Source organism: Tamandua tetradactyla, chromosome 3 (genome assembly GCF_023851605.1).
Source record: "Tamandua tetradactyla isolate mTamTet1 chromosome 3, mTamTet1.pri, whole genome shotgun sequence".
In the NCBI taxonomy this organism is placed as follows: Eukaryota; Metazoa; Chordata; class Mammalia; order Pilosa; family Myrmecophagidae; genus Tamandua; species Tamandua tetradactyla.
The window spans coordinates 4,290,599-4,303,848 of NC_135329.1; the positions used below are offsets into that span (position 1 = coordinate 4,290,599).

Below are 13,250 nucleotides of genomic sequence, written 5' to 3' on the forward strand. Positions count from 1 at the left end.
TTTGTTTTACTGTATATATTCTTATACTCTGTTCAAGGATGCAGTAAAGTTCCTTGGAATCTGTTTCATCTTTCAAGGTTTGTTTTGAAGATTTGGTAGGCAAGACTAGAGTAATCTTTGGTCTAGGATCAATTTTTCTCTACTGCTAAGTAAATTTCTTCTTAGTTCTTTCCTAGTGCCCCCATGAATGACTGTTTTTCACTCTGGCTGGTGGGCCAATGAGCTATTCCTGTCCCTCTGTGATCTCTGGGATGTGTTTTCTCTTCACCATTTGGGGAGCTCTTGCTTGACCACAGATTATTTTCCTCACAAAATGTACTGATCAGCACTTAACCAAAACCGTAAGGGGAGATGCTCTTAAACTTCTAGCACTCTTTTTCTGTGTGCTGCTCTTTCTTTTTTTGTAGCCTGCCCTGTGAATTCTAGGCTGTTGTGCTAGACTCAGGTCCATCTCCTCAACTCAGGGAAACTGACAGGGTGTCACCTGGGTCCACCCTATTTGTGCTATGGCCAGGAAATTCTTGGACAGTAAGTCAGACCAATTTTGGGGCTTACTCTGTTATTTCCTCTCTCTCAAGCGTCCTGATACTGTCTGCCTCATGTCCAGTGTCTGCAAACTTTTTTATACTATTTTGTCCTTTTGTTTTTCTGGTTGAAAAGAACTTTTAGGCCCTTATACTCCACCTTGTCCATTAACTCCATCATCTATGTCATTTCTGAATCTGTTTTGGTTGATCAATTTTTACTCCTAGTTATGGGTTCCATTTTGCTGCTTCTTTGTATATCTAGTAATTTCTATTTGGGCCCCAGACAGTATGAATATAATATTGTTGAGTGTTTGGATTTTGTTGCCTTTATTTAAAGAATGTTGAAGGGTTTTTTTTTTTTTTTTTTTGGAAGACTTAAGCTTCTGTTATCAGCTTGATTCTTTCAAGGCTTGTCATTAAGCTTTGTTAGGGCAGATCTGGAGTACCTTTTATTCTAGGGATACTTTATCCCTATTACCTAGTCATAACAATTCTTCTGGGCTCTCTACTGACTATTTCAAGTACTAAATAAATTCTCTTCACACAGATGCTTCTAACTCCAGTATCTCTCATCCCTGTATTGGCTGTGTATTTATCTTATAGCCCTCCAGGAGTTGTTCTTTGCCTGGACTTGTGGGGTTCACTCTATGCAGGTGCAAATTACCATATGACCAAAGACTGGATGGGACCCCTTTGCAAACTTTGGGCTCATGCTCTCTGTCCTCTCTAGTACTTTGTCCTAAAAATCACAACCATGCTGATCTCCCAGAGCTCCTTACTCAGTGTCCCTGACTAGAACAGATGGCCATGTTCCAGTGCCATCTCTGCTCATGTGCCCACTCCTTTTGCTGCAGTCCAGAAATTACTTCTAGGGGAAAGCTGTGGTGATTGAAGGGCTCACTTCATTTGTTTCCCTTCTCTCGGAGATTACAGGACTGTACTTCCTGTTATCCAAAGTCTGAAAACAACCACTTGATGTATTTTGTCTGGTTTTCTATTTGTGTTCATAGTGGGATTGTAAGTTTCATGCCATCCCCTGAATGAAGGATAATAAGGCAGTCTGATTTTTAGTCATTCGTATCTCATAGTAAATTTTTCCATTGTGTTAAGATCCTACTCACCAAAGGTCCTACTTACAATTGGGTCCACACCCACAGGGGTGGATTCATTTTAAGAACAGATTTTTTTCTGGGGTCCAGAAAGCCTCCAAATCATTACACTGATGATGGACCATGACTTCCAGAGAGCCCTGTGAATGAGAGTTGAGAATGAGTGAAAATGGGGTCAGATTAGAGTCTTTGGAGAGTCATAGGGAGGTAAGGGGTGACCGGAGAATTTGGGGCCATTTGCCCAGTTGCTGAGGCTCAAAGTCTTGGAATCGTCCTGTCCATCAGCAAATATTGTTAGTTGTAACTTCAAAATATATCCCAGTCCTACTACTTACCACTTCTACTGCCACTATCATAATCTAAGCTGCTTTATTCACTTACCTGGATTTCTGACTGGTCTCCCTTCTTCCATTACTGCCTTCAGCCTTCTTGCCAATGGCCAGAGTAGTTTCTTAAGAAATGATCGGATCATGCCACTTTCTCGTTCAGAAGCCTCCATGGAATTCTCATCACGTCTATAGCAAATTCAAACCAGATCTACCTACTCTAGTCAGTTCTGCTTTCCTGACTTCCTTTCCTATCATTCTGTTCATTTCATACAGATATCAGCCACCTCAGACTGTGCAAGCTACTGTCCTGAGGCCTTCGCATGTTCTTGTCCCTCCACATTGGGATGCTCTGCCTCCAGATGATCATCTGGCCTCCTCTTCCTCGTTTAGTAGAGGTCAGCACAAACCCCATCGCATCTGAGAATCCATCCCTAACCATTCTAAAAGAGCCCTTCTTACCATTATCTCCTTATCCTTTATTTTGCTTCATGAAACTTTACATAATACTGTATTATGTATTTGCCTGTATACTGTCTGTTACCCTTTCCCCTACCCTATATGAAAGTTTTGTGAGGGAGCTTGGTCATTGCTGAATTCTTATGCAATGCAAATTTCTCAAATAAATGAATGAAAGGTAGACTCTTTCCTTAGAAGTTTTTCTTAACACTTTTTTAATATAAATACAGAGCCCCAGGGAAGCCACTGAAGAAGCCTGGAGAGAAAGCTAGCAGGTGATGCTGTGTGCCTTTCCAGCTGAGAGAAATCCTGAACATCACTGGCCTTCTTGAACCAAGGGATCTTTCCCTGTATGTCTTAATTAGGACATTTTTATAGCCTTGTCTTAATTTGGACATTTTCACAGCCTTAGAACTATGAACTTGCAACTTAATAAATTCCCCTTTTAAAAAAGCTGCTCATTTCTGATACACTGCATTCCAGCAGCTTGCAAACTAATACACCAGAAGAGCTGAAAGCATTGATGCAAGCAGATATTTGCACACTGATGTTCATAGCAGCATTATTCACAATCGCCAAAAGATGGAAACAATCTGAGTGCCTATCAACAGACATGTGGATTAACAAAACATGTTCTATACCTAGGATGGAATATTATATAGCAGTAAGACGACATGACATCCCAAAGCATATGACAAGATAGATTAGCTTTGAGGACATATGCTTAATGCAATAAACCAGACACAAAAGGATAGATACTGTGTGGCTACACTTTTATGACCATTGTAAAGGTAAAATTGGAGGCTTATAGTACAGAATATAGGGGATTTAGAGACATATAGAAGCTGGAGATGGGTGAACGGTTAGCTAATGAGCTTGAACCTAAATGTAAGGGAATAGATAGATGTGAAGGCAGTTCTCTAGTGGGTCTATAAGTAATATTTCCATATTGAAGGTGAACATGATTGAAAGGGGTTATGTAGACCCATGTGTCCCACCGTGGATATAAATAAGTTGTTGCGTGAACTACTTTAAAGGTATGAATCTTGTACAAAGAGTGTATAATTTAGGAGTATAGGGGGAAAACTGCTATTGCATACTATGGGATATATTTAACAGGAAAACATCAGCAGTACCACAGCAACACCAGGGATGAATAATGGGGGGAGGGGCAAGAGTTAAGGGGAGGTTTAGCTTTTCTGTTCGGTGAGGGTGTGTTTATGGTTTTCTTTCTCTTAGGTACAATGAAATTATAAAAAATTGAGAGTGTTAATGGACTTTTGACTTGGGACATTATACATGATGTCCAATGAATGGAGGTGGCCAAAGGATGCCCTGACTGAGAAGTGGATTGGCGAATGATGGCGCATACATGCGATTGAATATTGTGCTGCTACGAAAAAGGACAAAGTTGTGAAGCATACAACATTGTGAATGCAACTGTGGGACATTTGGTGGGGCAAAACAAGCCAGAAACAAAACAGAAAATATTGTAAGGTCACATTTAGAAAATACTTATAAGAAAACAGGGGCCTAGATTGTAAGCTCATAGAGCAACCACATTTAGTCCAGAGCGGTAATTGTTATTTCTGGATTTTGAGATACTGTTTTATATATGTATAGCCTGGTATTTAGAGATAAGAATGAAGGTCAGGATTAAGGTAATTCAGAATACAGGGTAAGGAAGACATTGTCTGTATTTTAGAACCTCATATGCTCTTTGAGACCAAAGGAAGAAAGATTTATTTTGTCCAGAACCTAAATTTTCTGTAGCACATAATTTAACTCGACCTGTCTAGATCATTTAAACAATCGGAACACCTGGAGCCCAGAATGAGCATGAGAGCCTTTAATCCTGGATAGCTTAATGTAATGCCTGGATACATCCCAGAGGATATTAAGCAAATAACCAGAAGGTATTGGCAAGGTCCCTTGAGGGATGGGAGAAAAATCATGGAACTATTAAATTTTACCACCAGGGAAATCCCTGACATTATGGGCACCCTAATCAATAGGCTAAGCCCTTAATCTTGAGGCTTATTCTTGTAAAGTTTAGGTAGGTAGTGGAGAAGAATAGTCTACTATAGGTGTGCCTAAAATTATCTCTGGAGGACCTCTTTTGTTGCTCAGATGTGGCCTCTCTCTCTCTCTAAGCCCAACTCTGCAAGTGAAATCATTGCCTTCCCCCTACGTGGGACATGACATCCAGGGGTGAAAGTCTCCTTGGTGGGTGCGGGAGATGACTCACAAGGATGAACCTGGCCCTGGGCACGATGAAATCAACAAAGGGCCTGACCAAAAGGCGGAAAATAAATCTCACAAATAAGCTATCAGTGGCTGAGAGAGTTCAAATAGAGTTGAAAGGCTATTCTGGACATCCCTCTTATGCAAGCTTCAGTTAGACATTGCTACCTTACATAGCTTGCCAACCCCCCCACCAGAACCATTCCTGCCAATTCTAAGAATACCTAGGGTGTTATATAAGATTCTGCAGGGGCGGGCCGCGGTGGCTCAGCGGGCAAGAGCGCTTGCCTGCCGTGCCAGAGGACCCCGGTTCGATTCCCGGCCCCAGCCCATGTAAAAAAAAACAAACAAACAAACAAAATATAATAAAAACAAGAAAATGTTTAAAAATGTTTCCCTTTCTTCCTCCCTTCCTTCCTTCCATCCTTCCTTCCTTCTCTGTCTTTCCTTCCCTTCCTCCCTCTCTCTTTAAAAAAAAAAAAAAAAAAAAAAGATTCTACAAAGGTTCCATGCAGCAAAAGTAGGGTAACTTTTCAGAAACCTGCACCCTCAAGATGGGTCCCTGGACCAAAAAAGTCCTGAAATGCAGAGGGGCAAGCCTCTCCAAAGCATCACTAGTTTTATCGCCCTATCCAATATTTTTGATAGCCCCTTCCAACATGAAAAACTGAATGGGCATAGACCAAATACCCCTAAAAAGTGGGAAAAAGATTAAAGGTGATGGTGGAATTTTATAGAGAAACTAGGGTTTAACAAATGAGTATAATTGCTGAATCATTATATTGATATTTCTTTTAGTCTTCAGTATTCTAAGGCAGCTAGAAGTAAAAACCTAAAATTGTGAAACTGTAACCCATACCAACTCTGAAATTTGTTCTACAACTAATTGTGCTGTGCTTTGAAATTTATTGCTTTTTTATGTATATATATAATTTTTCACAAGAAAATAGAAAAAGGACGTTTAGGATGTGTCTCATTCTGGACCACACCTAACTGCAAGTAAGTCTGATGTTGTTTGCCTATATATTGGCCACATTGTCCATAAACATCATTTTTCAAGAAAGTAATCATACATTACTCTGATTTTTGCCTCTGTTAGTTCTGCAAAACAGACTTATCATCATCTGTGCCTTGAAGAATGGATTCCATCAGATCCTACTCTGAGGGGGAGGAATTGTATCCATTATAGGAATCACAAATATTTTAATTGTTCGGGGACCTGTCTTCAACCAGGTGTCATATTTTAACAAAGCTGCCATCCAATAAATTGAAACAAATGTCAATGCAGAATTAATTTGCTTTTTAATTAACATTCAATCTTTGGTGTCAAATCGATATAATAATTTAATGGTAATTAGACTTTATTGTGATTAGCTTAAAATGAAGATTCAGTGGTGTGCAAAGTAATGCTGGAGTAGATTTTTGATTTATATATCTTCCACAGTAGAGGACTTCTATGAAGATGTCAGTTCTGGCTAAAATAAACTATAAATTTAATGCAAACTCAACACAAAGCTCAAGTTTAAAAATATTAGCAAATTGATTCTTACTTTCATCTGGATAAAAAGAAATGAATAATGGAGGTCAGGAAATTTGGGGAAAATTTCTATGACAATTTGCTTTACCAGATATCAGAGATGGTTTGAGCATGTACAACAGAAATAACATGGTGTTAGTGCAGAATTACACAAAGAAATGGGATAGAAGATAAAATTCATAAGCAAAATTTAGTTTATGATAAAATTATGTGATAAGATCAGCACTTTTAATCAGTGGGCTAATTCTTGATTATTCAGTCAATTAACTGTTAATAGTTGATCTGGATTAATAAGAAATTAAGTTGAATCCTTTTCACATAATTGAGTTAAAGGTTTAATGTTTTTAAAACCCTATTGTATTATAAGAAGACAGTTTTTCCCCCCTAGTCTTTCATTAGAAAGGCTTTTCATAGCTTGGCATCCAGATCAGAAAACAAAAGGGGAAGAACGCATATTTGACCTTATAGGGCTTATAATTTTAGTATGCAATCTATAACATTCATTTGTTTCTTCATTCAACCAATATTTATTGTATAGTTACTTAATGCAATCACAAATGGAGGAAATATGTAGCTAAATATAGCATACAATGAATTAACATTTAAGTGTATAAATAATTCTTAAAACTCAAAAGAAAAAGATGAATTATTTGAGAGAAAATGGGCAAAATACATGTAAAGGCAATTTATCAAAGAAGTACAAAAAGCCAACAAACAAATGTAAAAAATGATGTAATGTAAAGCAATGAGATAAAATTTTTTTACCTAGCACACTGATAAAGATTTAAAGGGGATAATACCCCTGTTGGTAAGAGTCCAAGCAAATAGGGCATTCTCAACTTCTGCTGTGGTAATATAAACTGCAGTTCTGGGAGGGCACTTAGGCAATGTAAAAACATTTTATTAAAAAGTGTGTAACATTTTACCTAGCAATTCACTTTCTAGAAATGAATCCTAAATAAATAATTGTACAAGTGTGTAAAGATTTATGCAGTAGGCTTTCCTTTCTGACAATGGTTATGTTAACGAAAAGTGACAATCACCTAGACATCTGTCTATAGGGAATAGTTAAATAAATTGTTACATCTATACAATGAAAGTCTATAAAACTGTTTTAAGCATATGTTAGGACTTCTAGGAAGACGGCAGAATAGGAGAGGCTGCATTCATCCCAGCTCTGTGCAACACTAATAGATGGTCAGAAAAAATGACCAGGACAGTGGTTCCAGGGTGCAAATGATCAGAAAGGGTCTTCTTCCCTGTATAGGGAGGCTCTGAATGAAAATGTGGAGAAATTGGAATGGAGAGAATGGGGTGAGTGTGCTCAGTTACCATGCCAGCGTACCCCAACCACTAGCTTGAGAGATCTTCCCTCGCAGCCCTATGGCTGGGAGTTCCCTTGGGGAACTTGGAAGCCAGTCAGGCTTGCTTTCCATGCACACAGAGACCATTTGGCAGGGGCAGTGCCTGCGCCCTGCTCCTGAGACAGGCTGCTGTGGGCACCTGGTCTGTGTTGGTGGACACTTGGGGGCCCTCCCCCAGGAAGAAGAAGGAGATGCTGAGTGGTGCAGGGATGATAGCTGGCCAGTGAAAGATTTGTTTGGGTCCCAATATGTCTCTCCTTCCCCCATAGAGGCCAAGAGATCACTGGCGGATGCGGATGGAAATGCAAGGCCAAAGAAGCCAGCCATACTGAATGCCATGACCAGCCACTAGGCACTTCTGGATTGGCCGTGAGCAGGGGAAACTGAAATACCCAGTCCCACAGCCCGTGGTCATCCCAAGTGGGAGTCTGGGGGCTACCAGATCTGTCAGGCACACAAGTAGGGTCTACGTAAGGACACACTGCCCATGCCCTACCCTGGAGTTGGCAGCTTTCACCATAATATGAGACAAACAGTCCTGGGTGGAACTTACATCTGGTACCTGAGGTTGGAGAGAAGTGGGCCTGAGGAGAAGAGGTAGCTCCAAGTGCCATCTGCGGGGAAGAGCAGAAAGTGCAGTCTGGCAAATTGCCTATCTGCCTAGCTTTCAATACAGCCTCAACTGGAATTGCGATCACCCCCATGAGATATGGGACTTGGTTTGGAGGGGAAGGATCCACAAACTAAATTCAAAAGAGAACTTTCAATGCCAGCCCAAGTAGTTACAAAACCTTAGACAAGTGAAGGAAATCGACTTGCAAATAACCTTATCAAGACAGTCCGATGTCCCATTTGCCACAGATCACAAAACACGTGAAGATTCAGGAAGATGTGACTCAGTCAAATGACCAGTTAAATCACCAGAGGGGACAAAGAACTTGGAACAACTAATCAAGGATGTTCAGAATGACAGAAGTGATATTAAGAAGTCACTGAAAAAGTATAAAGGAGAATTTGAAAGAATAAATAGAAAAAATAGCAGATCTTACAGAGATGAAAGATACTGTAGATCAAATTAAAAGTATACTAGAGACACACAACAGCAGATTTGAAGAGTTCAAAGAAAGAATGAGTGAACCAGAAGATAGGACAATTGGATTTCGAATGCACAAATGAACAATGGGAAGAAAGATGGATAAACTAGAACTAGATCTCAGGGAAATAAATGATAGGCAACATAAAATGGACAAATTTAAGAATCCCAGAAGGAGAAAAAAAGAGTAAAGGGATAGGAACACTAGTTGAAGAGATTATGGGGGAATTTCCCAACCCTTATAAAATACATATATATTCAAATCATACAAGCCCAACAAATTCCAAATAGAATAAATCCAAAGAGGCTTGCTCCAAGACACATACTAATCAGAATGTAAAATATTGAAGAGAAGCAAAAAGTCATGAAAGCAGCCAGAGGAAAGGGATTCACTGCATACAAAGGAAACTACATAAGACTGAGCTTGGACTACTCAACAGAAACCATGGAGGCGAAAGGGTAGTGGTATGCTATGTTTAAGATTGTGAAAGAGAATGCCTCCAGCCAAAAATTCTTTATCTTGCCAAGTTGTCATGTAAAATTTAGGGAGAGATTTAGATCTTCACAGACAAACAAAGGCTGAGAGAGTTTGCCAACAAGAGACGTGCCCTAGAAGAAATACTAAAGGGAGTTCTGTTGGCTGAAAAAAAAAAAGGAAGGAGAGGAGATCTGGAGGAGGGCATAGAATTGATTGGAGAGTATCAGTAAGCATTACTTAAAGGTTAAAAAGAGGGAGAACAAAAAGAAAATATAGATCTGACAAACAAAAACTAAAGGATAAGATGGTAGATTCAAGAATTTCCATTACAGTAATAACTCTGAATGTTAATGTTCTAAATCTACCAATTAAAAGACACAGATTGACAGAATGGATTAAAAATATGATCTAATTACCCATTATCTTACCCTGTTTCTAACTCCTGCTGGTCTCTGTTACCAATGACATATTCCAAGTTTATTCTTGAATGTCGGTTCACATCAGTGGGACCATACAGTATTTGTCCTTTAGTTTTTGGCTAGACTCACTCAGCATAATGTTTTCTAGGTCCATCCATGTTATTACATGATTCATAAGTTTATTCTGTCTTAAAGCTGCATAATATTCCATCGTATGTATATTCCACAATTGGAGCTGAAGGGATACAGACTGTGCAACAGGACTAGATACAAAAACTCAAAAATGGACAGCACAATAATACCTAATTGTAATGTAATTATGTTAAAACACTGAATGAAGCTGCATCTGAGCTATAGTTTTTTTGTTTGTTTGTTTGTGTCTTTTGTTTTTTTTCTTTTTTTATTATTATTATTTTATTTTATCTCTATATTAACATTCTATATCTTTTTCTGTTGTTTTGCTAGTTCTTTTCCTAAATCGATGCAAATGTACTAAGAAATGATGATCATGCATCTATGTGATGATGTTAAGAATTACTGATTGCATATGTAGAATGGAATGATTTCTAAATGTTGTGTTAATTTCTTTTTTTTCTTTAATTAATAAAAAAAATATGATCTATCTGCTGCTAACAAGAGATTTATCTTAGACCCAAGGATACATACAGATTGAAAGTGAAAGGATGGAAAAAGATGTTGATGCAAGCTGTAACCAAAAGAAAACAGGAGTAGCTATACTAATATAGGACAAAATAAACCTTAAATGTAAAGGTATCATAAGAGACAAGGAAGGACATGACATATTAATAAAAGGGACAGTTCAACAAAAAGAAATAATAATAAATTTGTACACTCCCAATCAAGGAGCTCCAAAGTGCATAAGGCAAACATTGGCAAAATTGAAGGGAGCCATTGACATTTCAACAATAATAGTGGGACATTTTAGTACACCATTCTCCTTTATAGGTAGAATAACCAGACAGAGGATCAATAAGGCAATAAAGAACTTAAACAATTTAATAAATGAATTAGACATAACAGACATATATAGATAACTATACCCCAGAACACCAGGATATGTATTCTTCTCTAGTGCTCATGGAACATTCTCCAGGATAGATCATATGCTGGGATACAAGTCAGGTCTTTACAAATTTAAAAGATTTAAATTATTCAAAGCACTTTCTCTGATCATGATGGCATCAAGCTGGAAATTAATAATTACCAGAGAACCAGAACTTTCATAAATATGTGGAGATTAAACAGTACACTCTTAAATAATTAGTGGGTCAAAGAAGAAATTGTTAGAGAAATTGGTAAATGCCTGGAGATGAATGAAAATGAAAAAGCAACATATTAGAACTTACGGGATGTGGTAAAGACAGTGCTGACTGGGAAATTTATCACCCTAAATGCTTATGTTAAAAAAAATAACAAGCAAAAATTGATGACCTAACTTCTCACCTGGAGGAACTAGAAAAAGAATAGCAAACTAACCCCAAAGCAAATAGAAGAAGAGAAATAACTAAGATTAAAGCAGAAATCAATGAACTGGAGAACAAAAAAATCAATAGAAAGCCTCAACAAAACCAAAAGTTGGTTCTTTGAAGAAATCAATAAAATTGATGGACTATACCTAGACCGATAAATTAAAAAAAAAAAGAGAGAGAGTTGTGCAAATAAAATCAGAAGTGAGAGGAGGGTCATTACCACGGATCCTGGAGAAGTTTAAGAAACCACAAGAGGATATTGCATGAGCAACTGTGTGCTGATAAACTAGACAACTTAGTTGAATTGGACACATCTCCAGAAACACATGAACTATTGACACTGACTTTACAAGAAGGAAACAAAAGATCTTAACAAACCAATTACAGGTAAAGAGATTCAATTAATTATTAAAATAAATCTTCCTACAAAGAAAAACCCAGGGCCAGATGGCTTCACAGGGGAAATTTTATTGATCATTTCAAAAAGAACTAACACCAATTCTGCTCAAACACTTCCCCAAAAATGAGGAAATAGTAACACTCATTTTATGAAGCTAACATCACTCTAATACCAAAACCAGATAAGGATGTTACAAGAAAGGAAAATTACAGACCAATCTACCTAATGAATATAGATGCAAAAATTCTCCACAAAATTTTAGCAACTCAAATCCAATGATATATTAAAAGAATTAAACATTACAACCAACTGGGGTTTATACCAGGAATGCAAAGGTGATTCAACATAAGAAAATTAATCAATGTTAATATAACATATTAACAAATTGTAAGGGAAGAAAATGAGCGTATTGATTGATGCTGAAGAAGCATTCACAAAATTCAGCATCCTTTTCTGACTTAAAACACTTCAACAGTTAGGAATCAAAGGACACTTCCTTATTATCATAAAGGGCATACATGAAAAACCCACAGCCAGCATCATTCTCAATGGCAAGAGATTGAAAGCATTCCCCCATGATGGGGAACTAGACAAGGACGCCCATTGTTACCACTATTATTTAAAATTTTCTAGAATTCTAGCTAGAGTGATAAGGTAGAAGAAAGGAATAAAAGACATCCACACTGGAAAGGAAGAAGTAAAACTTTCACTATTTGCAGATGATATGATCTTGTATTTGGAAAATCCTGAGAAATTCATGACAAGCTGCTTGAGCTAATAAATTCAGCAAAGCGGTGGGATACAAGATTAATGTACAAATATCAGTAGTGTTTCTGTATACAAGTAATGACCTCACTGAGGAGACAATTAAGGAAAAAGTTCCATTCAAAATAGCCACTAAAATAATCAAGTATTTAGGAATAAATTTAATCAGGGATGTAAAGGACCTATACATAGGAAACTACAAAACACTGCTTAAAGAAATCAAAGGAGATCTTAATAGTTGGAAAAATATTTCGTGCTCATGGATAGGAAGGTTGAATGTCATTTAGATGTCAGTTCTACCTACATTAATCTACAGATTCAATGCAATACCAATTAAAACTCCAACAACCTATTTTGAAGGCTTGGAAAAGCTAGTTATCAAATTTATTTGGAAGAGAAAGAAACCTCAAGTAGCTAAAGATATCCTAAAATATAAGAACAAAACGGAAGGACTAACACTTCCCAACTTTAAAGAATACTATAAAGCCACAGTGGTCAAAACAGCATGGCACTGGCACAAAGATAGAAGTATTGACCAATGGAACTGTATAGAGAGTGCAGAGATTGAACATCAAGTTTATGGTCAATTAATCTTCAACAAAACCCCCAATTACACTGAACTGGGACAGAACAGTGTTTTCAATAAATGGCTTGGGAGAACTGCATATCAATAGCCAAGAGAATGAAAGAGGACCCCATCTTATACGCTTTGCAAAAATTAATTCAAACTGGATCAGTGTAAGAGCCAGTATCATTAGGGAAACATCCTCAAGACCTAGTAATATGAGGTAGCTTCTTGAACTTTACACCTAAAGCAGAAGCTACAAATGAAAAAGGAGATAAATGGAAAACTCCTCAGAATCAAAACCTTCTGCGCCTCAAAAGAGTTTGCAAAAAAAGGTGAAGAGGCAGCCAACTTAATGGGAGAAAATATTTGGCAACTATGTCGGATTAAGGTTTGATATCCTGTGTATATAAAGAAATTACACAATCAGCAACAAAAGAACAAACAACCCAATATGAAGTGGGCAAAAGATAT

The 13,250-nt window shown here is 37.6% G+C and overlaps 1 protein-coding gene across 19 annotated transcripts in view; it reads left to right on the forward strand.

Moving 5' to 3' along the window:
- Positions 1-13,250, forward strand: part of TDRD15 (tudor domain containing 15) — a 320,944-nt gene that overhangs the window by 144,090 nt on the left and 163,604 nt on the right. Inside the window, exon 8 of one of the 19 annotated variants that reach the window (XM_077152191.1) lies at positions 2,239-2,785. The exons of the other annotated variants lie outside the window; for them this stretch is intronic. The gene's annotated coding sequence lies outside the window, so the exon portion shown is untranslated. Of the gene's footprint in view, positions 1-2,238; positions 2,786-13,250 lie in introns of those variants that run through there. 19 annotated transcript variants of the gene reach the window in all.